A 27,906-nucleotide genomic window follows, 5' to 3' on the forward strand; every position below is an offset into this window, starting at 1 on the left:
TATACAATTTAATATAATAGTGCAATATCTTCCTATAACAGAAAGGCTTAAGTCTGCAAGGCTTTGAAAGCTTTTAGCTATTATTTATAATATGTAAAAATTAGAAACATCCAAATGACTAGATTTGCAAAACTGGTTAAAAGAATTTTTGTACCACAAATGACAGACTAAGATATTTTACTTTTAAATCACATATTCAAAAACAGTGAAAAATATGAGCAACCACTAAAATATATTGAGAAATGAAGTACCAATTACAAAGTGCATGTACAGAATGATAGTAATTATTTCAATAATATGTGCAATTGGTTAGAAAAATATTGAAAACAGAACAAAATTCTTACTCTGGTTTAAGATTTGCAGATTTTTTCTTCAATTTTTTTCTACATTTTCTCTAATAAATTAAAAATAAATCCTATTTTTAATCACCTCTCCCCATCTTACTTTTGGGTATATTTGGAGCAATTTAGTTCTAGTGTCTTCCTTGTGGTTTTGGAGGCTTCTTTCTATCACTTTCAGTAATGTTTGAAGTTTAGATAAGAATTAAAATCATGTCACTTATTAACTAAAATGACTATGGTCTGATCTGTTTTATCACAACTATCTTCATAAATCAAATTTGTGATTTTGCCTAGGACAAGAAAATACTGGGCAAGTTATGTTTCAATAACTTTGTTTAAAAACTGTGAAACTCCAGAATCTAAGCATATGTTTTCAATATGCAGACCTATTCTGGGGTACTTTTTGTTTTCAGTATGAAGCCATAAATATTTTGGAACGGTAAGTTTGTCTCCAGCTTTTCCATTTATACTATCACTCTGCATTTTCAATTTTGCTAAATTTCACTCAGCTGATTGATACTTTTATATACTTAATACAGATTTGTTTTTAAAGAACAAATGTAGGATCATAAAGCTTTTTTTAGTAAGCATTGCACTTTTCTGGAATAAACAGAGCTATAGGTTTAATTGAAGAGAAAAATGTCATGTTATTTCCTCTCAGCTGTTTTCTAGAGTGAAAAAGATTTTCATGGTAAAGCTCAGCATAGTATTAGCCTTTGGCAGTGAACTAGGGAGATGAGGCTGTCAGTTCAAAGAAATATATGAACTTGAAAAAATGGATTGTTGATGTTATTATCTGCAGGTTAGTTTACTGGCTCCTGGGTTCTTAACTCCCTGTAGAAACACAGAAATTAACAATGACAGCCTCAGGCAGACCCAGGTAGCACTGCTTCCCCACCTCACCTTTGCTTCCCCACTTGCCATGGTGTCTGCAGGGGAAGTAGTGAGAATTCTTCAACCAAACCCAAGATAAAGCATCCAGAGCGTGACATTCTAATTCCTGCTCTGCCCCTGGCTTGCCATCGAGCTTATATAAGGCGCTTATCTGGTCTTTGCGTAAAGCAACCTGCAAAGTGAAAAGCATATTTTGATCCCAACTCTCTAGGATGCTGCGATGGTTAACTAGTAAATTATCTTGAAGCTGAGAAGAAACATAGCTATGCTTACAGATCTCAGTTTATTCAAATAAACTCTTTAAATTCCTAGCTATCATGACATCCCTATGCCCAATTACCCTGCAAAAATGAGGAGGAAATAATTTAAGGAGGAAAGGGTACCAATAACTAGAACCACATGTTAATTTTCTAGATCAACAAATCCCTACTGGAACTTAACACAGAAAAGATTATCTCATCTATGGATAAGCTTTCATTCTTTGATCAGATTTAACAGTTTTTTTTATTTTTATAAAATTTACCACACTAACATTTACATTATTTTGTGGTTCTTCCATCATCAGTTCTGTTTGTTTGTTTTTTGTTTTTTTTTTGCTGTAGTTACTTAAGTTTGAACGAGGAAGCAAATCAACTGCATGTATCTCTGTAACCTTATCTTCAATAGCCTTCTTTTCTTCCACAGTAGCCACCCCATTAGTGGTTATACTGATACAGATTTTTAACCAGCAAATTTGGAAAACTCAGCAGTGGCCACAGGACTGGAAAAGGTCAGTTTTCATTCCAATCCCAAAGAAAGGCAATGCCAAAGAATGCTCAAACTACCACACAATTGTACTCATCTCAAACGCTAGTAAAGTAATGCTCAAAATTCTCCAAGCCAGGCTTCAGCAAAACATGAACCGTGAAATTCCCGATGTTCAAGCTGGTTTTAGAAAAGGCAGAGGAACCAGAGATCAAATTGCCAGCATCCGCTGGATCATGGAAAAAGCAAGAGAGTTCCAGAAAAACATCTATTTCTGCTTTATTGACTATGCAAAAGCCTTTGACTGTGTGGATCACAATAAACTGTGGAAAATTCTGAAAGAGATGGGAATACCAGACTACTTGAGCTGCCTCTTGAGAAACCTATATGCAGGTCAGGAAGCAACAGTTAGAACTGGACATGGAACAACAGACTGGTTCCAAATAGGAAAAGGAGTACGTCAAGGCTGCATATTGTCACCCTGCTTATTTAATTTCTATGCAGAGTACATCATGAGAAACGCTGGGCTGGAGGAAGCACAAGCTGGAATCCAGATTGTCGGGAGAAATATCAATAACCTCAGATATGCAGATGACACCACCCTTATGGCAGAAAGTGAAGAGGAACTCAAAAGCCGATGAAAGTGAAAGAGGAGAGTGAAAAAGTTGGCTTAAAGCTCAACATTCAGAAAACGAAGATCATGGCATCTGGTCCCATCACTTCATGGGAAATAGATGGGGAAACAGTGGAAACAGTGTCAGACTTTATTTTGGGGGACTCCAAAATCACTGCAGATGTTGATTGCAACCATGAAATTAAAAGACGCTTACTCCTTGGAAGGAAAGTTATGACCAACCTACATAGCATATTCAAAAGCAGAGATATTACTTTGCCAACAAAGTTCTGTCTAGTCAAGGCTATGGTTTTTCCAGTGGTCATGTATGGATGTGAAGGTTGGACTGTGAAGAAAGCTGAGCGCCGAAGAACTGATGCTTTTGAACTGTGGTGTTGGAGAAGAGTCTTGAGAGTCCCTTGGACTGCAAGGAGATTCAACCAGTCCATCCTAAAGGAGATCAGTCCTGGGTGTTCATTGAAAGGGCTGATGCTAAAGCTGAAACTCCAGTACTTTGGCCACCTCATGCGAAGAGTTGACTCACTGGAAAAGACTCTGATGCTGGGAGGGATTGGGGGCAGGAGAAGGAGGGGACGCAGAAGATGAGATGGCTAGATGGCATCACCGACTCAATGGACATGAGTCTGAGGGAACTCCGAGAGTTGGTGATGGACAAGGAGGCCTGGCGTGCTGCGATTCATGGGGTCGCAGAGTCGGACACAACTGAGCGACTAAACTGAACTGAACTGTCCTTAAAAAAAGGTCAGATACTATGGAGAATGTATCTTCTCCCACATTTTTGTCCTAAGTTGTAGTTGTTCAGTCATTAAGTCATGTCCGACTCTTTGTGATCCCCACAGGACTGTAGCCCACTAGGCTTCTCTGTCCATGGGATTTCCCAGGCAAGAATGCAGGAGTGGGTTGCCATTTCCTTCTCCAATTTGTCCTACAGTTTCTTATAATATAGTCTTCTTTAAGTCATATGATTGAAAAAAAACAACAAATACTGAAAAAGAATTACATTACATAAACCCAAAACCCAAATGCTATACTTTTATTGACAGGCAGCATAGCATTTGGGGAAAGCCCTCAATTTCTTCCTCTGAAATTGGGGATAATAAGGGTAGTTATTACAAAGACTCAATAGACCTAATCTTTTAAAATGATTATGATAGCATCTGACACATAATAAGCAATCAATAGATGTCATCAATTACTATTATTCTATTACAAAGATATATAAATCCTGATCATACTGAAGTTCTGAATATCTAACAAATGAAATCCAATGTTTTAGACAATTTCAAATACTATAGAAAACTAATAACCTGATAATATTTCTAAAGTTCTTGATTTAAAGATGGGAAAAAAATTACAAAATCAGCCAATAATTAGATTATTTTGTTCAATGTTATTTTTAGCAGATATCATTATATAATAGAGGTATGATGACCTCAAACACATTATTCTTACTTATTGGGAGTTTTTACCTGGGTTTGGCTACCACTGTGCCTAGTATATAATTAACACATACTACAGGCTACCTAATATTACTTATATTGCTCCTAATATTTAAACATATATCTAAACTTCCTTGTAATGCTAGCTAAGTGCTAAATACATATTCTAGATAAGTGGGCAAGATGACTTCTAGACACTTTTTCAAGGAAGACTTTGTGGCAGAACTAAATCTGAGCTCCACCTAAACTAATAGGTAGAAAGGATTTTGTACATTTTGCTGTGCTATGCTATACTATGCTGTAACATATTGTATATATTTATATATAACTGGCATACATACTACAGTGAAGTAATCCATACAACAATTATTTCAAGTCCTGTTCCCACACTTACTACTACATATATTTTTAAATTAAGAAAAATATATATAAAAATTAAAGATATAATGACAGACTCAAATTCTCAGGAGTGAGAAAAAGTCCAAAGAAACAGTGAGCTAATAAATGGATTTTATATGAATCCTACTAAGAAAAAAAAAAATCTAGCATGCAGCAAAACCCCAACAAAGACAACTCAACTGGTAATAGGAGCTAGGTACTTTCTGCCACCCACTCTGTGTGTTCTTGTCTTAGTCTCCTGTGCTTTCACTTAAGGAAACGGAAAGAGCTACTCAAACCCTCTGACTCATCACTCCCAAAACCCAAATCTTCATTCCTGCCATCCCTGGATACCATCTCCTTGAAATGTGTACTAGCCTTACTCTGTCTTGACACTGCTCCAGTGAAAATGAATTTCCTATTCCATACACTACCTAATACAACTTCTACCATCCTTACCATGATATTTACATGATTAAAGTTTTTGTACACTTACTATATTGAAAGTGTTGAAGATGCATATAAATAAGAACAATAAAGTGTTTTTAAGAAAGAGCCATGGGAAGAACATGCCCACTCACAGACAGCATCTTAAAGTTCTCGATGACACCAGAACACAGACCTGAGGGGACCGTGGACCCACCCAGGTATTTTTCTGGAGTGGGAAGGGAATGAGCTCCAAAGAAATATATGAAATAGCTTTCACCCTCAACCACCTTTCTATTTGGGACAAAAGACTTTCACAGACTTCACAGAGCACAGAGCAAGATAAATGATAAGTGCTACATTTCTGAATTTCTAGAAGGTACAGCAGCCTTGTTTGGCTCTGGATCCCCAGTGTGTAGTAGTGCTCGATGGTTGAAACACAGTGGCTCATCAATAAATGTTTGCTGAATGGATGAGTAAACAAGTAATAGAAGTGAGTGACAGAAATGTTTCCTTGCAGCTACTCATTTCATCAAGGCTTCTTGAATCTCTACACAGATCCTTCAGGAATGCAGGGATGGATAAAAAATGAACTCTACCTTCAGAACTTTATACTTGGTGATCCTAACCTCTAAATGAAGTAAAACTTTGCAGGGCCACAAAATTTTTATTTTGCAAAAAAAACAGAGGAACAAAAAACAAAAGACATCATTTAAGAAAGTAAGACTAGCATGTCTCGGGGAAGATGGGGAAAGAGTCTAACAGAATTGAAACATATTACATAGAAGTCCTATAAATGCCAATTAAATGCTAATACAGTTATATAAAGTGAGATGGAAAATATGCAAAAATACTACCAGTAATAAAGACAGATAAATACAGTGTGTTTAAAAAAGATGACGGGTCAACTCTGTAGGGGACAAACATGTTTATCTACATAAAAATTAGAATTTTCCACTTCAGAATGCCAGACTACATAGCTGCATTTCTCTTCTCCTTTTGAGGTCTTGCGAAAATAACAATAAGAGCATAACAAAGTTACAGCCCATCAACAACAAAGATAAATGGTGGAAGCCAACAGTGAACGGGGTCTATCCAAAACATTCTATAATAATGACAGTACATAGTGAAGGAAGCAGAAGGGTCCCACAGCTGTGGAGAGCGGCCACCTGCTCATCAGGATTTCAGAGCGATCGGCCCATCGCATGGTCTCACAGAGCCTGACAGTAAGAAACTGAGCAGAAGGAGATGGCTTAAAGGTCTTACATGAAATTTTTAACCCATACACCCTTCTAGCTATTGCACACAGGGTGCCAACAGCCAAACATGTACACTCCAGAGAAAATTTAAAAGGTAATAATACTATACTAGAATGAACTACCTGCCAAAGAACTAGTCCAGCTAACAAAAGTGTTGAGCTCAGAGTAAGGCCCTTAGCATTCTGGCGTTTGGGTTCTAGAATTAAAACCAGCTCCCCTTCTGTTCTCCTTAGAAAAAAGCCTTACATCACACGACCTCTGTTCATGTACCCAGAACTATGTTAGGCTTTCTATGTACATAAATCATCCCTTGATGTAGACAAAAATTAACCCTGCTGTTTCAAACATCACTGATAGGCTGGGACCTCTCAAACCTATTAATATATTCCAATACCAGTTTTATGATATTTTCAAATCCCCAAAACAAATATTATATGCTGAAAAAGAATTAAATTATATAAACACAAAATCCAAATGCTGTATTTTTATTGACCGATAGCACAGTATCTGAGGAAGGCCCTCAATTTCTTCCTCTGAATACGTCTCTTCCTGGCTTACAGACAGCCACCTTCTTGCTAAACCCGCAAATGGCAAATAGAGAGATCTCTGATGTTTCTCTCTCTTCTTATCATAATACCAGACTTATCAGATTAGGATCCTGCCTTCATGACCTCACTTAACCTAAATTACCTCCTTAAAGGCTCTATCCTCACACTGGGGATTAAGGCTTCAATACATGAATGTGAGGGAAAGTAGGAGACACAATTCAGTCCATAACAGGCAGTAAATAATTTTTTAATCCATGCAAGAAATATTGCAAAAGCTAAAAGATGATATAAATCTTAAAACTTTAAGAATTCAGTGAATACTAGGAAGTTAATTTTTTTTAGTTTCACACATCATGGTAAAATTTAAGAACAGAGTAAGCAGTATATGTGCATCCATAAGGCATTAAACAGGGGAAAAAGATGTCTACAAAGAAACAAGAATTATACTTGCATTAAACTTTTAATAAGCATCACGAGGTCTTAGCAGACAATGGAGATGCAAAATCAGTTTCAACCTAATGTTCTCTCACCAGCTTTAATTATTAACAATGTAGGTAAAATGCAGTTTCACTTTCAAGCATACAAGGACATTTAAACTTTACATTCCACATACCTTCCTTATGAAGTTAAGAAAGGATTGCTAAGTCGCTTCAGTTGTGTCCAACTCTGTGCAACCCCATAGATGGCAGCCCACCAGGCTCCCCCGTCCCTGGGATTCCCCAGGCAAGAACACTGGAGTGGGTTGTCATTTCCTTCTTCAATGCATGAAAGGGAAAAGTGAAAGTGAAGTCACTCAGTCGTGTCTGACTCTTCGCAACCCCATGGACTGCAGCCTACCAGGCTCCTCTGCCCATGGGATTTTCCAGGCAAGAGTACTGGAGTGGGGTGCCATTGCCTTCTCTGAAGAAAGGATACCGTCCAGCATAATGAGGAGCAAAAACCAAACAGCATCAGGAACAGTAGGATCAGAAATAAAAAGACAAGGGTTCCACAGAGTGAAATAAATCAACTCAATAAATTAGTCCAAGATAAACACAAAAGAGGAAACTCTAGAAGGGAGTCATTTAACTTCATATTTGTTTGCAATATTATAACTTTATGGGTCTTGTTCTCTGCAGAACAAAATACTGTGTCATGAATGTATGTTGTCTCCTATACAGCAATTTATTTTGTTAATTTTCCTCTAGAATTTCTAATTATCATGCTTTAAAATTTCATTAAGATGAAGCACTACTTAAAGTCCAAACATATAAGAGACTAGGGAAAAATATGTGCAAAAATTATGACAAAGAGTTTATACATAAAACATAATTTTACATGTAAATTACAAGTAATTCAATACCAAAAAAAAAAAAAGCAAAATATAGTAAGCAATTCATGGAAGAGGAAATGCCAACAAACATTTGAAAAGTTGCTCCTTTTCATTTATAGCCTAAGTGCAAATCAAGCTACCTATGAAGTATCATTTTCATATTAGCAAATGGGTAAATATTTACTCAATACAATCCTGATCCAAGCCTGAACTGTTACAAGCATTCAGCAAAGTAATCCACCAGTGTCTATCAATAACGAAATGCACAGACCCGTAATTCCCCTTTTGAACTCAATTCAATAAAAGCATTTTATTGAATGAAATCAATTCAATATAAAAGCATTAGTATATAAGAATATATATTACATATAGAAGTATCTACTGCAGTATTGTTTACAGTAACCAAAAAAAATCCTCAACAGTGATATTAAATTTTGAAAAAGCAAATTTTTTTAAAAAAATTTCAAAAACATAGGTGAAATTAGACCTTATTCTTAAAGAAAAAGAAAATCATATGTACAGGCATATATGTGCAGGCAGGAATCCCTCAGAAGAAATGGAGTGGCCATCATGGTCAACAAAAGAGTCCGAAATGCAGTACTTGGATGCAATCTCAAAAGCGACAGAATGATCTCTGTTCGTTTCCAAGGCAAACCATTCAATATCACAGTAATCCAAGTCTATGCCCCAACCAGTAACGCTGAAGAAGCTAAAGTTGAACGGTTCTATGAAGACCTACAAGACCTTTTAGAACTAACACCCAAAAAAGATGTCCTTTTCATTATAGGGGACTGGAATGCAAAAGTAGGAAGTCAAGAAACACCTGGAGTAACAGGAAAATTTGGCCTTGGAATACGGAATGAAGCAGGGCAAAGACTAAGCCAGAGTTTTGTCAAGAAAATGCACTGGTCATAACGAACACCCTCTTCCAACAACACAAGAGAAGACTCTATACATGGACATCACCAGATGGTCAACATCGAAATCAGATTGATTATATTCTTTGCAGCCAAGATGGAGAAGCTCTATACAGTCAGCAAAAACAAGACCAGGAGCTGACTGTGGCTCAGACCATGAACTCCTTATTGCCAAATTCAGACTTAAATTGAAGAAAGTAGGGAAAACCACTAGACCATTCAGGTATGACCTAAATCAAATCCTTTATGATTATACAGTAGAAGTGAGAAATAGATTTAAGGGCCTAGATCTGATAGATAGAGTGCCTGATGAACTATGAAATGAGGTTCGTGACATTGTACAGAAGACAGGGATCAAGACCATCCCCATGGAAAACAAATGCAAAAAAGCAAAATGGCTATCTGGGGAGGCCTTACAAATAGCTGTGAAAAGAAGAGAAGCGAAAAGCAAAGGAGAAAAGGAAAGATATAAACATCTGAATGCAGAGTTCCAAAGAATAGCAAGAAGAGATTAGAAAGCGTTCTTCAGCAATCAATGCAAAGAAACAGAGGAAAACAACAGAATGGGAAAGACTAGGGATCTCTTGAAGAAAGTCAGAGATACCAAAGGAACATTTCATGCAAAGATGAGCTCGATAAAGGACAGAAATGGTAAGGACCTAATAGAAGCAGAAGATATTAAGAAGAGATGGCAAGAATACACAGAAGAACTGTACAAAAAGATCTTCACCACCCAGATAATCACGATGGTGTGATCACTGACCTAGAGCCAGACATCCTGGAATGTGAAGTCAAGTGGGCCTTAGAAGGCATCACTATGAACAAAGCTAGTGGAGGTGATGGAATTCCAGTTGAGCTATTCCAAATCCTGAAAGATGATGCTGTGAAAGTGCTACACTCAATATGCCAGCAAATTTGGAAAAGTCAGCAGTGGCCACAGGACTGGAAAAGGTCAGTTTTCATTCCAATCCCAAAGAAAGGCAATGCCAAAGAATGCTCAAACTACTGCACAATTGCACTCATCTCACACGCTAGTAAAGTAATGCTCAAAATTCTCCAAGCCAGGCTTCAGCAATATGTGTACCGTGAACTTCCAGATGTTCAAGCTGGTTTTAGAAAAGGCAAAGGAATCAGAGATCAAATTGCCAACATCCGCTGGCTCATTGAAAAAGCAAGAGAGTTCCAGAAAAACATCTATTTCTGCATTATTGACTATGCCAAAGCCTTTGACTGTGTGGATCACAATAAACTGTGGAAAATTCTGAAAGAGATGGGAATACCAGACCACCTGATCTGCCTCCTGAGAAATTTGTATGCAGGTCAGGAAGCAACAGTTAGAACTGGACATGGAACAACAGACTGGTTCCAAATAGGAAAAGGAGTTCGTCAAGGCTGTACATTGTCACCCTCTTTATTTAACTTATATGCAGAGTACATCATGAGAAATGTTGGACTGGAAGAAACGCAATCTGGAATCAAGATTGCCGGGAGAAATATCAATAACCTCAGATATGCAGATGATACCACCCTTATGGCAGAAAGTGAAGAGGAACTCAAAAGCCTCTTGATGAAAGTGAAAGAGGAGAGTGAAAAAGTTGGCTTAAAGCTCAACATTCAGAAAACGAATATCATGGCATCTGGTCCCATCACTTCATGGGAAATATGGGGAACAGTGGAAACAGTCTCAGACTTTATTTTTATTGGCTCCAAAATCACTACAGATGGTGACTGCAGCCATGAAATTAAAAGACGCTTACTCATTGGAAGCAAAGTTATGACCAACCTAGATAACATATTGAAAAGCAGAGACATTATTTTGTCAACAAATGTTCGTCTAGTCAAGGCTATGGGTTTTCCTGTGGTCATGTATGGATGTGAGAGTTGGACTGTGAAGAAGGCTGAGTGCCGAATAATTGATGCTTTTGAAGTGTGGTATTGGAGAAGACTCTTGAGAGTCCCTTGGACTGCAAGGAGATCCAACCAGTCCATTCTGAAGGAGATCAGCCCTGGGATTTCTTTGGAAGGAATGATGCTAAAGCTGAAACTCCAGAACTTTGGCCACCTCATGTGAAGAGTTGACTCATTGGAAAAGACTCTGATGCTGGGAGGGATTGGGGGCAAGAGGAGAAGGAGACGACAGAGGATGAGATGGCTGGATGGCATCACTGACTCGATGGACGTGAGTCTGGGTGAACTCCGGGAGTTGGTGAGGGAAAGGGAGGCCTGGCGTGCTGCGATTCATGGGGTCGCAGAGAGTCGGACACGACTGAGTGACTGATCTGATCTGATCTATGTATTAATAACAGAAAAAATATGAACATATACACACAAGATCATTAGCAATAATAACCTAAGGGGGTGGGGTTGGGAGGAGTGTAGCAAAAAGTTTTTATATACCTCTATAGTTTTTTCTGATTACGAGAAACATGTGAATATTTTCTTAATTTAAATTTCAAACAAAATAAGGAGGACAGGTTCAATGAAATTTTTTTTAAAAACACAGAAACAAAGAACAAAAAAGAATCAATTATGGACTTAAATAGTACCACAAAAACAGGGGGAAAAATACCACAATGAATCGTTTGCTCTTTAGAAGAAATCATGGACAACATGAAATCAATAAAACCAGACATCCAAGATGAAAGAGAGTCATTTCCTAGGTAGGTTGATAAGTCTCAGTTCAGTTCAGTCCAGTTCAGTCGCTCAGTCGTGTCCGACGCCTTGCGACCCTGTGAATCGCAGCACGCCAGGCATCCCTGTCCATCACCATCTCCCGGAGTTCACTCAAACTCAGGTCCATCCAGTCAGTGATACCAGCCAGCCATCTCATCCTCTGTCATCCCCTTCTCCTCCTGCCCCCAATCCCTCCCAGCATCAGGGTCTTTTCCAATGAGTCAACTCTTCGCATGAAGTGGCCAAAGTACTGGAGTTTCAGCTTTAGCATCATTCCTTCCAAAGAACACCCAGGGCTGATCTCCTTTAGAATGGACTGGTGGGATCTCCTTGCAGTCCAAGGGACTCTCAAGAGTTTTCTCCAACACCACAGTTCAAAAGCATCAATTCTTCTGTACTCAGCTTTCTTCACAGTCCAACTTTTATACCCATACATGACCACTGGACAAACCAGAGCCTTGACTAGATGGACCTTTGTTGGCAAAGTAATGTCTCTGCTTTTCAATATGCTATCTAGGTTGGTCATAACTTTCCTTCCAAGGAGTAAGCGTCTTTTAATTTCATGGCTGCAATCACCATCTACAGTAATTTTGGAGCCCCCAAAAATAAAGTCTGACACTGTTTCCACTGTTTCCCCATCTATTTCCCATGAAGTGATGGGACCAGATGCCATGATCTTCGTTTTCTGAATGTTGAGCTTTAAGCCAACTTTTTCACTCTCCTCTTTCACTTTCATCAACAGGCTTTTTAGTTCCCCTTCACTTTCTGCCAGAAGGGTGGTGTCATCTGCATATCTGAGGTTATTGATATTTCTCCCAGCAATCTTGATTCCAGCTTGTGCTTCTTCCAGCCCAGCGTTTCTCATGATGTACTCTGCATAGAAGTTAAATAAGCAGGGTGACAATATACAGTCTTGACGTACTCCTTTTCCTATTTGGAACCAGTCTGCTGTTCCATGTCCAGTTCTAACTGTTGCTTCCTGACCTGCATATAGGTTTCTCAAGAGACAGGTCAGGTGGTCTGGTATTCCCATCTCTTTCAGAATTTTCCACAGTTTATTGTGATCCACACAAAGGCTTTGGCATAGTCAATAAAGCAGAAATAGACATTCTTCTGGAACTCTCTTGCTTTTTCGATGATCCAGCAGATGTTGGCAATTTGATCTCTGGTTCCTCTGCCTTTTCTAAAAGCAGGTTGAACATCTGGAAGTTCACAGTTCACATATTGCTGAACCCTGGCTTGGAGAATTTTGAGCATTACTTTACTAGCGTGTGAGATGAGTCCAATTGTGCAGTAGTTTGAGCATTCTTTGGCATTGCCTTTCTTTGGGATTGGAATGAAAACTGACCTTTTCCAGTCCTGTGGCCACTGCTGAGTTTTCCAAATTTGCTGATAAATCTAGGGGTCCCCAAGGAGAGAGGAGTCTGGAATTCTCAAGGAGTAAGAAAGGACAAACTTTTTCTCTCTACATTCCTTAGGATTATATAACAATATTGTATCCCGCCTGAGGACAGTCTCTGGATTAAACCTCTGGCTAATCCTGTTATCTTAAAATGTGAATTATGGGAGTAGGTCTGGTAAGGTCTTTACAACCTCCAGACATTCTTTGGATTCATTGGAGAGTATGTAACTCCATTGCTAACACTAGCAAGGGAGTACTCTTTCTGATGTCTATGTCAGAAGCTTTCTTTATCTCCTTTATACTTTAATAAAACTTTATTACACAATAGCTCTGAGCAATCAAGCCTCGTCTCTGGCCCTGGATTGAATTCTTTTCCTCTGGAGGCCAGAATCCCGGTGTCTTTGCATGGTTCAACAATAACCTTTCAAAAGGATAAGACAACAGAATAAAGTGAAGGGTGAATTGAAAAGCAAAAAAGACAAAGTGGAGATCAAAACATCACTATCATAAAAATAATAAATACATGTGAAACGGCACAGACAGAATATATGAGGCCATACTGAAATAAAGGCCAAATGAGCAGAGAGACGAAAGACAAAGAGATTACAAATTTCTTAGAAGAAAGTTAATAGATATATCAGACAAATAATGCTGATCCAGGAAAGGAAAATAAACTGTACTTTATTTCATGGGAATCTTGTATTCTGTCCTATAACTGGAAGAAAGAGAAAAGGTTCATTTATATATTGAAGAAAATGTCCATGAGATGCAAGAGGAAAAAAATGAATTTGTAGATTAAAGAAGTATACAGAGCTCGGGAAATTTAAAAAAATAAAAAGAGGCATCAAAACTGAGACATATAGTGGAAATTTTCTTGGACTTTATAAATTAAAAATCAGTCCAAGAAGAATATACTCAAAAAAAGCAAAAAAGATGGAGGGATGGGAGAGGAGGTGTGGGAAGGGAGTAAATCAGGTGGGAATACTCCTTGTATAGCTGAGGAAAAAGTTTCAATGGAAGAACATAAGAGTGATGATTTCCACTATTCCACTCTCTACTATCTCTCCTTCAAAACTTGACCTGAGGGCAGGGACTTTCAAAGTTTATCACATTTCCCCCCAAAATTTAGTTGGGTGACATATAGGCATTTTTACTTTAACTGTGAATAAAGTTTTAAATCATTAAAAAAGAAAGATCAGTTCAGTTCAGTCACTCAGTCATTTTCAACTCTTTGCAGCCCATGGACTGTAGCATGACATGCTGCCCTGTCCATCACCAGCTCCCGGAGCTTACTGAAACTCATGCTCATCAAGTTGGTGATGCCATCCAAACATCTCATCATCTGCCATCCCCTTCTCCTGCCTTCAGTCTTTCCCAGCATCAGGGTCTTTGCCAATTAGTCAGTTCTTCACAACAGGTGGACAAAGTATTGGAGTTTCAGCTTCAGTATCAGTCCTTCCAAAGAATATTCAGGATTGATTTCCTTTGGGATTGACTGCTTTGATCTCCTTGCAGTCCAAAAGACTCTCAAGAGTCTTCTTCAACACCACAGTTGAAAACCACCAATCCTTCAGTGCTCAGATTTCTTTATAGTCCAACTCTTACATCCATATATGACTACTGGAAAACCATAGCTTTGACTAGACAGAACTTTGTCAGCAAAGTAATGTCTCTGCTTTTTAATATGCTGTCTAGGTTGGAGAAGGAAATAGCAGCCCACTCCAGTGTTCTTTCCTGGAGAATCCCAGGGATGGTGGAGCCTGGTGGGCTGCCGTCTATGGGGTCGCACAGAGTTGGACACGACTGAAACAACTTAGCAGCAGCAGCAGGTTGATCAAAGCTTTTCTTCCAAGGAGCAAGCATCTTTTAATTTCATGGCTTCAGTCACCACAGGCATTGATTTTGGAGCCCCCCAAAATAAAGTTTTCTCAGTTCAGTCACTGTTTCTACTGTTTCCCCATCTATTTGCCATGAAGTGATGGGACCAGATACCATGATCTTCATTTTTTGAATGTTGAGTTTTGAGTCAACTTTTGCACTCTCCTCTTTCACTTTCATCAAGAGGTTTTTTAGTTCTTCGTTTTCTGCAAGGGTGGTGTCATCTGCATATCTGACGTTATTGATATTTCTCCCGGCAATCTGGATTTCGGCTTGTGCTTTATCTAGCCTGGCATTTTGCATGATTACTCTGCATAGAAGCTAAATAAGCAGGGTGACAACATACAGCCTTGACGTACTCCTTTCCCAATTTGGAACTAGTCTGTTGTTCCATGTCCAGTTCTAACTGCTGCTTCTTGACATACATACAGATTTCTCAGGAGGTCTGGTATTCCCATCTCTTTCAGAATTTTCCACAGTTTGTTTGGATCCACACAGTCAAAGACTTGGCATAGTCAATAAAGCAGAAGTAGATGTTTTTCTGGAACTCTTACTTTTTCAATGATCCAACGGATGTTGGCAATTTGATCTCTGGTTCCTCTGCTTTCTCTAAATCCAGCTTGAATATCTGGAAGTTCATATTTCACGTACTGTTGAAGCCTCACATTGAGAATTTTGAGCATCACTTTGCTTGCATGTGAGATGAGTGCAAATGTATGGTGAATATTCTTTGACTTTCCCTTTCTTTGGGATTGGAATGAAAACTGACCTTTTCCAGTCCTGTGGCCACTGATGAGTTTTCCAAATGTGCTGGCATATTGAGTGCAGCACTTTTACAGCATCATCTTTTAGGATTTGAAATAGTTCAGCTGGTATTCCATCACCTCCACTAGAGTTGTTCATAGTGATGCTTCCTAAAGCCCACTTGACTTCGCATTCAAGGATGTCTGACTCTTAGGTGAGTGATCACACACCATCATGGTTATCTGGGTCAATTAGATCTTTTTGTACAGCTCTTCTATGTATCCTGCCACCTCTTCTTAATATCTTCTGCTTCTGTTAGGTCCATACCATTTCTGTCCTTTATTGAGCCCGTCTTTGCATGAAATGTTCCCTTGGTATCTCTAATTTTCTTGAGATCTCTAGTCTTTCCCATTCTGTTGTTTTCCTCTATTTCTTTGCATTGATCACTGAGGAAGGTTTTCTTATCTCTCTGTGGTGTTCTTGGAACTCTGCCTTCAAATGGATATATCTTTCCTTTTCTCCTTTGCGTTTCACTTCTCTTCTTTTCTTAGCTATTTGTAAAGCCTCCTCAGACAGCCATTTTGCCCTTTTGCTTTTCTTTTTTTGGGGGATGATTTTGATCACTGCTTCCTGTATAATTCTATGAATCTCTGTCCATAGTTCTTCAGGCACTCTATCAGAACTAATCCCTTGAAACTATTCATCACTTCCACTATAAAATCATAAGGGGTTTGATTTAGGTCGTACCTGAACAGTCTAGTGGTTTTCCCTACTTTCTTCAATTTAAGTCTGAATTTTGCAATAAGGAGTTCATAATCTGATCCATAGTCAACTCCCGGTCTTGTTTTTGCTGACTGTATAGAGCTTCTCCATCTTCTGCTGCAAAGAATATAATCAATCTGATTTCAGTATTCACCATCTGGTGATGTCCATGTGTAGAGTCATTTTTTGTGTTGTTGGAAGAGGGTCTTTGCTATGACCAATGTGTTCTCTTGGCAAAACTCTGTTAGCCTTTGCCCTGCTTCATTTTGTACTCCAAGGCCAAATTTGCCTGTTTTCAAGGTATCCTTGACGTCCAACTTTTGCATTCCCATTCCTTATGATGAAAAGGACATCTTTTTTTGGTGTTAGTTCTAGAAGGTCTTCTATATCTTCATAGAAAAATAAAGATAATGGGAAAATATCAGACAACAAGAAGTTAGCAGAGAAAGTATTCAATATTTCAGATACTTGAGTCTGAAATCACATCATGCAGATAGCCAACACTAATCCTTCTAAAAAAAAAAAGTTAATTTTTTTCTTTATTCTATCATGCCCTTCCCTCTCTATCTACTTTTTGAGACCAAAAGCAGAAATTTGGTCAAAAGTTGCAAAGGCATTACAACTGTTATCAAGAAGCACACTGAAAGTTTCCAAATATAAACAATTTCTACCCTCTGATCATTTCTACTGTTTTTCAGAAAAGACTGAAAATTCAATATCCTCTCAAAACAAATAAATGCAAAGAAACATTCTTTCTGGGTCCTAATTCTCTACTGAATTTTTGTATCACTTGACTTACCTAAATTTCTCATTCCTTATTTATGTTTAGCCTCACATATCACATGATGGCATAATTGAAAATAAATCCTATGCCACTTAACCTGTGGAGCACTGTTGCCAAGCTTAACCTGGTTGACACTGGAACTGGGGACCAAAAGGAGAGACGGGCCCAGATCATCTCTCAAAAGTCTAAGGAAGTTAAGTATGATATTTGGAAGAACAATTAAGTTGTAAAGAAGGCTGTCTTATTCTATGTGATAAATAACACTGTTAGAGGATTTAGTGCAAAGAAGGCAAAGAAGTTTCCATGACAAAGTTAGTCTATACTTTCACATGTTGTTTTAATTCTTTTGCTGTAATATGGTTTGTCAAGACAGTTTTCAAGTTCTGTGGTTTTATAGACTCAGAAGAATGTAAGTAGATAGATAAATAGATAAACACATACATAAATACACAGATAAATTTCTTTATTGTAATGCCATCAAGAGATTGGGCATAACTCAATCAAATTTTATCTTAGACATATTCTCTGGTTTGAATAATATGAATACTATAAATATATTTCAGTGAAATGAAAAGCTATTAAACATCATCAGCATACATTGAAAATCAACATCTTCTAACAAATAAGATGTATTTAAATTAGAACTTAAGCGAGTTAATATCAAGGAAGAAATAATGGAAACTCATTGATCTCAACAAACCTTGATTTTCTAGATCAAAGTGCAACTACTAAAGTGCATTGAAACTAATTCCAGGTCATGTCTTGATCCTATAAAAATTTGTCATCTGTGATATTGGATTTTGCATCTGACTCTCAAAGGTCAGAAGAACAGCAGGAGCACTGCAGCTCCAGTTTATCCATAAATCATTTTGTATTCATGGAGGTACTGCTTTATTGCTAGGAGAACTGCCTAGAAACCAGATTGAAAATGTCTATGAATTGAGTAGTTTCCAGGTGGGCAGTGTTCTATACAGTGACCACATATTTCAAAACTTTGGGGGAAAAGTGTGTATGTGTGTGTGTAAGATACTTTGAAAAGTTCTGCATTTTTATAGAAGCAGAACTGCTATCACTAGCCATGGTGATACTATTTTTCTTGTTACCTACTCCCTAAAAATTCTATACAGTTCAAATACTTCCTGATATGGTGTTATAGTACTATTTTTTTGCTTCCACAAAGTATATTAAAACACACACACACACAGAGAACTTAGGAATTTGCAATCATTATTATGGCCATAACTAGACTCTGTCACTAACAATAACAGCATTTTATTCATAATTTCAATGTCAAGATTCCTATTCCTTGAACATCATCTTGTGTCTAAGTCACTTCCTTTGGCATTCTGATTCAAACAACCCTTAGATCCCAGCAGAATCTCCAATCCATTATCACCACCACCTTCTACTTTTGAACACCCCCTACATCTGACTTCTCTCTCTATGCTATTGAAATTCTATACTGCTTCAGTCCAACTCTCTGCCTACTCTCTCACCTAAACCTGAGCAAGTGAATCTAGATGAAGGAAAATCCAAAATCAGGTCAGCTGGTCTTCCTTACTTTACACTCATGACCATAAGTGAAAGTCGCTCAGTCATGTCCAACTCTTTGTGACCCCATGAACTATACAACACATGGAATTCTCCAGGCCAGAACACTGGAGTGGGTAGCCTTTCCCTTCTCCAGGGGATCTTCCCAACTCAGGGATCAAGTCCAGGTCTCCCGCATTGCAGGCGGATTCTTTACCAGCTGAGCTTCAAGGGAAGCTCAAGAATACTGGAGTGGATAACCTATTCCTTCTCCAGGGATCTTCACGATCCAGGAATTGAACCGGGGTCTCCTGCATTGCAGGCGGATTCTTTACCAACTGAGCTACTAGGGACCATGAACCAAGCCTTAATACTTTCTGGAAATCATAGCATACTTTCTCTAATCCATCCACGGTTCTTTCTTAGATGAGTATTTCCCATTTCCTCCTCTCCGTCCTCAAGCCTTCAACCCTTCCTCTCATCTTCATTCTCAGCAGATAATCTGACTTGCTACTTTATTCAAAGAGTCAAACAAGAATTCCCACAGACCTCCACATTAAAATCAACCCTCCGACCAGCACCTTTAGTCATGTTGCCTCTCCTACTTTCACCAGAGATAAATTAGTCTATCTCTTTTATAAACATACGTATTTGACTTGTATACTATAACCCACCTCCTTTTAATATATTCAAGGATATCTCACTCAGGTGATTCTTCTCTTTGCTACATCATCAATTTTCTCCTTTCCACTGGATTACTTATATCAGTTTATGTTATATTAAGGCCTTCCTCAATGGCTCAGTGGGTGAAGAATTCACCTGCAATGCAGGAGACACAGTAGACTCAGGTTTGATCCCTGGGTAAGGAAGATCCCTGAAAGAGAAAATGGCAACCCACTCCAGTATTCTTGCCTGAAAAATCCCATGGACAGAGAAATCTGGCAGGCTACTATCCTAAGGGTCTCAAAGAGCTGGACACGACTAAACAACTAAATACAAAAACGTGTTCTATTAAGGCACCATCTTTAAAGAAAAAAAATTGGTATGATTATTTTCTCCAGAGAGCACAACATCTCTTTCTTTCTTTGTCAATGAAGTTCTCAAAAGAATTGCTTTTATATCAGGCCTCCAATTTTTCTCTTAAAGTCACTCTAAAAACTCAGGATACAGTCTTTGGTCTAATTCTCTTCTCTATCTGCAGTTCCTTCCTTAATGATTTCATCAGTCTTGTGTTTAGAAATCTCATCTACATGCAGCCAAGTCTTAAATATATTCTTTATACTTCTAGTCCAAATATCTCTCCCAAATCCAAGATTTATTTTTCCACTACTTAATCAAAGTCTCTCTTCTGAGGACTGAATGTTTGTGTCCCTCTAGAATTTATGTTTGAAACTCTAACTCCCAGCATGGCTGTATTTGGAGATGAGCCTCTAAAAAAGTAATTAAGGTTAAGTGATATCACAAAAGTGGGGCCTTGATCCAACAGGATTATTGTCCTACTAAGAAGAGACACCAGAGAACTCGCTCTCTTTCTCCACAAAGCACAGAGGAGAGGCCATGATGGGATGCAGCCAGAAGGAAGGCCAGTAAGACTTTTATCAGAAACCAAATTTGCCAGGACCTTGATAATGGATTTCTTCTAGTCCCCAGAACTGTGAGAAATAAATTTGTATATACACTGAGACTGTGAGATTTTATTATGACAGTTCAAACAATCTCCATTTAGATGTTTAAAGCACATTTCAAGCTTTTCTTGTCTCTTCTGCTCACAATCCAGGAGAATAGTTTTACACAATGGATATCTACTCAACTGTCTTCCCTGATTACCGTTCCTCAGGGGACTCTGTCACACCTGACTTTTCTCTCAAAGGCATTTTCTTATTTTTAAAAAATTTATATTTTTTAACAGCTTAGTTGAAGTATGATTGACAAATAAAAATCATATTTAAGGTATACAACAGGATATTTTGATACACATTTACACTGTAAAATAACTGCCACAAACAAGAAAATTAACACACTGATCATATCACACAGTCATCTTTTTTTGTGTGAGTGGTTAGAACTCTTAAGATTTACTCTCCTAGTATATTTCAAGTCTACAATACATTATTACTGTACATTATTGCACAATAGGTCTCCAGAATTTATTTATCCTCACCTCTGATGCTTCCCTCAGATTCACACAGTCTAAATTTCTTAATGGATTTAGTTTTAAGAAACTTAATTCCAGAAAGACTTTTTTTTTAACGTGGCTTTCCTTCCTACTGCATTGAATACTGAGTAAACTAAGGACCTCAATGAATACTGATGAAAAAGAAATTTTGCAATTATTTCCAAATTATTTCCTCCAGAGAATTCTGAGCTTCTCACTATTTATTGCCAGTGTCAGTATTATACTTAATATTCTGAAAAAGGAAGTATCACAGTACCAAAAAAAATCACGGTATGACTCCAAGAAGAGATCAAAGGTTTGTCTCAACAAGATACCTCCTCCAAGCTGTAACTGCCAAACTGAGAAACAAAACAGCACAACCCAGCAAACCTGCAGATACGAAGGATGCAAGGCAGGCAGACGTCACTGCCAGATTAGAGTAAGAACCAGAACAATCCATGCTCAGTGACAGAGGAACCAATGCAATAAGCAGTTCTTCCGGGGAACATCAGACTGCACAGTAACAAAAGACAGAACTCGGACCACACTGTTTTGCTTTTGAGGCTCTTCCCTTCTCCACAGAAGTTAAAGACATAACCAGTTTCTTATTGATTGGCAACAAGAAAATAACGCCTCCTTTCTACACACAGCCTTCATTTATTGCAACATATCAGCAATCCTATGGTAATTTCTATATAGTTCTTTTTTTAAGAAGAGATGTGCAAGAAGAAAGTAGGGAAAACCACTAGAGCATTCAGGTATGACTTAAATCAAATCCCTTACAGTAGAAGTGACAAATAGATTCAAGGGATTAGATCTGATAGACAGAGTGCCTGAAGAACTATGGACAGAGGTTGGTAGCACTATAGAAGAGGTAGTGATCAAAAGCATCCCCAAGAAACAGAAATGCAAAAAGGCAAAATGGTTGTCTGAGGAGGTTTTACAAATAGCTGAGAAAAGAAGAGAAGTGAAACGCAAAGGAGAAAAGGAAAGATATATCCATTTGAAGGCAGAGTTCCAAAGACTAGCAAGGAGAGATAAGATAGCCTTGCTAAGTGATCAATGCAAAGAAATAGAGGGAAAAAATAGGATGGGAAAGACTAGAGATCTCTTCAAGAAAATTAGAGATACCAAGGGAACATTTCATACAAAGATGGGGACAATAAAGGACATAAATGGTATGGACCTAACAGAAGCAGAAGATATTAAGAAGAGGTGGCAGGATACACATAAGAACTATACAGAAAAGATCTTAACATCCCAGATAACTACAATGGTACGATCACTCACCTAGAGTCAGACATCCTGGAATGCAAAGTCAAGTGGGCCTTAGGAAACATCACTACGAACAAAGTTAGTGGAGTTGATGGAATTCGAGTAGAGCTATTTCAAATCCTAAAAGATGATGCTTTGAAAGTGCTGCACTCAATATGCCAGCAAATTTGGAAAACTCAGCAGTGACCACAAGACTGGAAAAGGTGAGTTTTCATTCCAGTCCCAAAGAAAGGCAATGCCAAAGAATGTTCAAACTACTGCACAGTTGTGTTCATCTCACATGCTAGCTGGAGAAGGAAATAGCAACCCACTCCAGTGTTCTTGCCTGGAGAATCCCAGGGATGGGGGAGCCTGGTGGGCTGCCGTTTATAGGGTCGCACAGAGTCGGACACAACTGACGCGACTTAGCAGCAGCAGCAGCACATACTAGCAAAGTGATGCTCAAAATTCTCCATGTGAGGCTTCAACAGAAGTGAAACATGAACTTTCAGATGTTCAAGCTGGATTTAGAGAAAGCAGAGGAACCAGAGATCAAATTGCCAACATCCATTGGATCAGTGAAAGAGCAAGAGAGTTCCAGAAAAACATCTACTTCTGCTTTATTGACTATGCCAAAGGCTTTGACTGTGTGGATCCAAACAAACTGGACAATTCTTAAAGAGATGGGAGTACCAGACCACCTGACTTGCCTCCTGAGAAACCTATATATAGATCAATAAACAACAGTTAGACACAGACATGAAACAACGAACTGTTTCCAAATCCATTTCATACTGGAAAGGAGTATGAAAAGGTTATATATTGTCACCCTGCTTATTTAACTTACATGCAGAGTACATCATGCAAAATGCCTGTATGAAGCACAAGCTAGAATCAAGATTGCCAGGAGAAATATCAATAACCTCAGATATGGAGATGACACCTTCCTTATGGCAGAAAGCCAAGAGGAACTAAAGAGTCTCTTGATGAAAGTGAAAGAATAGAGTGAAAGGGCTGGCTTAAAACTCAACACTCAAAAACCTAATATCATGGCATCCAGTCCCATCACTTCATGACAAATAGATGGGAAAACAATGGAAACGGTACAGAGTTTCTTTTCTTTGGCTTTAAAATCAATGCAGATGGTGACTGCAGCCATGAAATTAAAAGACGCTTGCTCCTTGGAAGAAAAGCTATGACAAACCTAGGCAGAATATTAAAAAGCAGAAACATTACTTTGTCAATGAAGGTCCATATAGTCAAAGCTATGGTTTTTCCCATAGTCATATATAGATGTGAGAATTGGACCATAAAGAAGAGCACAGAAGAACTGATGTTTTCGAATTGTGGTGTTGGAGAAGACTCTTGAGAGTTCCTTGGATTGCAAAACCAATCCAACCAATCCTATAGGAAATCAATCCTGATATTCATTGGAAGGACTGATGCTGAAGCTGAAGCTCCAATACTGTGGCCACCTGATCCAAACAGCTGACTCAGTTGAAAAGGCCCTGATGCTGGTTAAGATTGAAGGCAGGAGGAGAATGGGATGACAGAGGATCAGATGGTTGAATGGCATCACTGACTCGACAGACATGAGTTTGAAAAAGCTTCGAGACATGGTGAAGGACAGCGAAGGCTGGTGTGCTGCAGTCCATGGGGTTGCAAAGACTTGGACACAACTGAATGACTAAACAACAACAAATGGTAATTTGTATATAGTTCTCTTTTTAAGAAGAGATGCCCACCTTAAAAAAAGAGAGAGAGAGAGAAGATATGTCCAAGTTCATCCCATACACCTGTGTCTCCACTCCTTCTCTGCAAATAGATTCATCAGTACCATTTTTCTAGATTCCATTCAGTTCAGTTCAGTTGCTCAGTCGTGTCCGACTCTTCGCGACCCCATGAATCGCAGCACACCAGGCCTCCCTGTTCATCACCAACTCTCGGAGTTCACCCAGCCTCGAGTCCATCAAGTCAGTGATGCCATCCAGCCATCTCATCCTCTGTCGTCCCCTTCTCCTCCTGCCCCCAATCCCTCCCAACATCAGAGACGTTTCCAATGAGAAAACTCTTCCCATGAGGTGGCCAAAGTACTGGAGTTTCAGCTTGAGCATCATTCCCTCCAAAGAAATCCCAGGGCTGATCTCCTTCAGAATGGACTGGTTGGATCTCCTTGCAGTCCAAGGGACTCTCAAGAGTCTTCTCCAACACCACACTTCAAAAGCATCAATTCTTCGGCCCTCAGCCTTCTTCACAGTCCAACTCTCACATCCATACATCACCACAGGAAAAACCATAGCCTTGACTAGACGAACCTTTATTGGCAAAGTAATGTCTCTGCTTTTGAAAATGCTATGTAGGTTGGTCATAACTTTCCTTCCAAGGAGCAAGCGTCTTCTAATTTCATGGCTGCAATCACCATCTATAGTGATTTTGCAGCCCAGAAAAGACACTGTTTCCACTGTTTCCCCAACTATTTCCCATGAAGTGATGGGACCAGATGCTATGATCTTCGTTTTCTGAATGTTGAGCTTTAAGCCAACCTTTTCACTCTCCACTTTCATTTTCATCAAGAGGCTCTTTAGTTCCTCTTCACTTTCTGCCATAAGGGTGGTGTCATCTGCATATCTGAGGTTATTGATATTTCTCCTGGCAATCTTGATTCCAGCTTGTGTTTCTTCCAGTCCAGCGTTTCTCATGATGTACCCTGCATATAAGTTAAATAAGCAGGGTGACAATATGCAGCCTTGACGTACTCCTTTTCCTATTTGGAACCAGTCTGTTGTTCCATGTCCAGTTCTAACTGTTGCTTCCTGACCTGCATACACATTTCTCAAGAAGCAGATCAGGTGGTCTGGTATTCCCATCTCTTTCAGAATTTTCCACAGTTTATTGGGATCCATACAGTCAAAGGCTTTGGCATAGTCAATAAAGCAGAAATAGATGTTTTTCTGGAACTCTCTTGCTTTTTCCATGATCCAGCAGATGTTGGCAATTTGATCTCTGGTTCCTCTGCCTTTTCTAAAACCAGCTTGAACATCAGGAAGTTCACAGTTCACGTATTGCTGAAGCCTGGCTTGGAGAATTTTGAGCATTACTTTACTAGCATGTGAGATGAGTGCAATTGTGCAGTAGTTTGAGCATTCTTTGGCATTGCCTTTCTTTGGGATTGGAATGAAAACTGACCTTTTCCAGTCCTGTGGCCACTGCTGACTTTTCCAAATTTGTTGGCATATTGAGTTATATCTGCACTAATATACAACATTTGCAGCTATAACAAGGAACACCATTGAGTCAGTTCTAAAGAGATGGATGAACATAGAGTCTATTATACAGAGTGAAACAAGTCAGAAAGAGAAAAACAAACATCATATATTAATGCATATATATGGAATCTAGAAAGATGGTACTAATGAACCTATCTGCAGGGAAGCAATGGAGACATAGAGAACAGACTTATGGACATAGTAGGGGGAGGAGAGGGTGGAACAAACTGGGAAAGTAGCATGGAAACATACACATAACCGTATGTCAAAGAGGACAGCCTGTGAGAATTTTCTATACGATGCAGGGAGATCAAACCACTGCCCTGTGCTAACCTAGAGGGGTGGGAGGTAGGAGAGAGGTTCAACAGGGAAGGGATATATGTGTGCCTGTGGCTAATTCATGTTGATATAGGCAGAAAACAACACAATATTCTAAAGCAATTATTCTCCAATTAAAAATATGTGTATGTGTGTGTGTGTGTGTGTGTGCGCGTTAGTCACTAGTCATGTCTGACTCTTTGCAACCCCATGGACTGTAGCCCACCAGGCTTCTCTGTCTGTGGGATTCTCCAGGCAGGAATACTGGAATGGGTTGCCATTCCTTTCTCCAGGGGATCTTCCCAACCCAGGGATGGAACATGAGTCCCTATACATATGACATTTGTTCTTCTCTTTCTAACTTTCTTAACTCTGTATATCAGGCGCTAAGTTCATCATTTCACTAGAATTGACTCAAATTCCTTCTTCTTTATGGCTGAGTGATATTCCACTGGATAAAGTGGGACAAATGGAGACAGTGGCATCAGCATATATACACTGTCATGTGTAAAAGCAGTTGCTGTGTAACACGAGGGGCCCAGTCTGGTGCTCTGTGATGACCAAGAGGGGCGGGGTGGGGAGGGAGGCTCCAAAAGGAGGGGATATACGTACAGTTATGGCTGATTCACATTGTTGTACAGCAGAAACTAACACAGCTCTGGAAAGAATTAAAATCGAAAAAAAGAGAGATTTGGTCATTCTCAACACATTCCTTTAAGTCTCAGTCATCGCCAATAAAAAATAAAAGCTCTCAAGATATTTTATATTAATAATAAGATTAGTAAAAATAATAGCATTTATAATGTGTTAGTGGAAGTGATAGAATTCCAGTTGAGCTATTCCAAATCCTGAAAGATGATGCTGTGAAAGTGCTGCACTCAATATGCCAGCAAATTTGGAAAACTCAGCAGTGGCCACAGGACTGGAAAAGGTCAGTTTTCACTCAATCCCAAAGAAAGGCAATGCCAAAGAATGCTCAAACTACCACACAATTGCACTCATCTCACACGCTAGTAAAGTAATGCTCAAAATTCTCCAAGCCAGGCTTCAGCAATATGTGAACCGTGAACTTCCAGATGTTCAAGCTGGTTTTAGAAAAGGCAGAGGAACCAGAGATCAAATTGCCAACATCCGCTGGATCATGGAAAAAGCAAGAGAGTTCCAGAAAAAAACATCTATTTCTGCTTTATTGACTATGCCAAAGCTTTTGACTGTATGGATCCCAATAAACTGTGGAAAATTCTGAAAGAGATGGGAATACCAGACCACCTGATCTGCCTCTTGAGAAATTTGTATGCAGGTCAGGAAGCAATAGTTAGAACCAGACATGGAACAACAGACTGGTTCCAAATAGGAAAAGGAGTACGTCAAGGCTATATATTGTCACCCTGTTTATTTAACTTATATGCAGAGTACATCATGAGAAACGCTGGACTGGAAGAAACACAAGCTGGAATCAAGATTGCCAGGAGAAATATCAATAACCTCAGATATGCAGATGACACCACCCTTATGGCAGAAAGTGAAGAGGAACTAAAGAGCCTCTTGATGAAAATGAAAGTGGAGAGTGAAAAGGTTGGCTTAAAGCTCAACATTCAGAAAACAAAGATCATAGCATCTGGTCCCATCACTTCATGGGAAATAGATGGGGAAACAGTGGAAATAGTGTCAGACTTTATTTTCTGGGCTGCAAAATCACTGCAGATGGTGACTGCAGCCATGAAATTAGAAGACGCTTGCTCCTTGGAAGGAAAGTTATGACCAACCTAGATAGCATTTTCAAAAGCAGAGACATTACTTTGCCAACAAAGGTTCATCTAGTCAGGGCTATGGTTTTTCCTGTGGTTATGTATGGATGTGAGAGTTGGACTGTGAAGAAGGCTGAGGGCCAAAGAATTGATGCTTCTGAACTGTGGTGTTGGAGAAGACTCTTGAGAGTCCCTTGGACTGCAAGGAGATCCAACCAGTCCATTCTGAAGGAGATCAGCCCTGGGATTTCTTTGGAAGGAATGATGCTGAAGCTGAAACTCCAGGACTTTGGCCACCTCATGCAAAGAGTTGACTCATTGGAAAAGACTCTGTTGCTGGGAGGGATTGGGGGCAGGAGGAGAAGGGGACGACAGAGGATGAGATGGCTGGATGGCATCACCGACTCAGTGGACGTGAGTTTGAGTGAACTCCGGGAGATGGTGATGGACAGGGAGGCCTGGAGTGCTGTGATTCATGGGGTCGCAAAGAGTCGGACATG

Source organism: Bos mutus, chromosome 27, assembly GCF_027580195.1.
Source record: "Bos mutus isolate GX-2022 chromosome 27, NWIPB_WYAK_1.1, whole genome shotgun sequence".
In the NCBI taxonomy this organism is placed as follows: domain Eukaryota; kingdom Metazoa; phylum Chordata; class Mammalia; order Artiodactyla; family Bovidae; genus Bos; species Bos mutus.